Here is a 1328-nt window from a genome sequence, read left to right as displayed (position 1 = left end):
CATTCTGGCTGCACTTCCTCCAGGACAGATCTGTTAGTTCTTTTAGCAGTCCATGGTACTTTCAGCATTCTTTGCCAGCACCATAACTCAAAAGCATCAACTCTTCTTCGGTCTTCCTTACAAAACCTTATGAATAGCAACACCCATGCTTACTGCAGCACTATTCACAATAGCAAAGAGATGGAAACAACCTAAGTACCCATCAACCAAGGAATGAGTCAACAACTGTGGTACATACAAACAATGGAATACCATGCAACCCTAAAGAATAACGTAGAATCTGCAAAACACCACATAATGTGGATGAACTTGGAGAACATTATGCTGTGTGAAGTAAGTCAATCACAGAAGACAAATATTGTGTTAGTCTACAATTGTAAAAAGTCAAGGAAAAGTTTATATATGGAAGGAAAGTGTCTTTGTTGGTTACCAGAGATGGGAGGTGAGGAGAGAGGAAATTTCTAGATAGGTTAAGTGTGTGTGTGTGTGTGTGTGTGTGTGAATACATACGTGTTGTTATTATTAGGTGTCATGGACTCATCTCTGACTCATAGCAAACTCAGGTACAACAGAACGAAACACTGCCTAGTCCTGTGCCAGCCCCACAATCCTGGAGCCCATACCTGAGCCCATTGTTGCAGCCACTGTGTCAATCCATCTCATTGAAGGCCTTCCCCTTTTTCATTGACCCTCCACCTTACCAAGCATGATATCCTTCTTCAGGGAACATGGACCAAAATAGGTGAGGCAAAGTCTGGCCATTCTCACTTCCACGGAGCATTCTGGCTGCACTTGTTCCAGGACAGATTTATTAGTTCTTCTGCCAGTCCATGGGACTTTCAGCATTCTTCACCTGTACCACAACTCAAAAGCATCAACTCTTCTTCAGTCTTCCTCATTCATTGTCCAGCTTTCCCATGCATATAAGGCAATTGAAAATACCATGGCTTGGGTTAGGCCCACCTTAGTCGTCAAAGAGACATCTTTGCTCTTCAGCACTTTAAAGAAGTCTTTTGCAGCAGATTTGCACAGTGCAATATGTCATCTGATTTCTTGACTGCTGCTTCCAATGGTGTTGATTTTGGCACTAAGTAAAATGAAATCTTTGACAACTGTGATCTCTTCTCCATTTACCATGATGCTGCTTATTGGTCCAGTTGTGAGGATTTTCATTTTTTGTTGAGGTACAATCCATACTGCAGGCTGTAGTTTTTAATCTTCATCAGTAAGTACTTCAAGTCATCTTCACTTTCAGCAAGCAGAGTTGTGTCATCTGCATGAATATATGTATATGTATATATATGTTGTTATTGTTGTTATGTGCCATC

This window comes from Orycteropus afer, unplaced genomic scaffold, assembly GCF_000298275.1.
Source record: "Orycteropus afer afer isolate SDZICR_OR568_19922 unplaced genomic scaffold, OryAfe1.0 scaffold00229, whole genome shotgun sequence".
NCBI lineage: Eukaryota > Metazoa > Chordata > Mammalia > Tubulidentata > Orycteropodidae > Orycteropus > Orycteropus afer.
The sequence above is the reverse complement of the archived record's forward strand: the minus strand, read 5'-3'. Positions refer to the sequence as shown.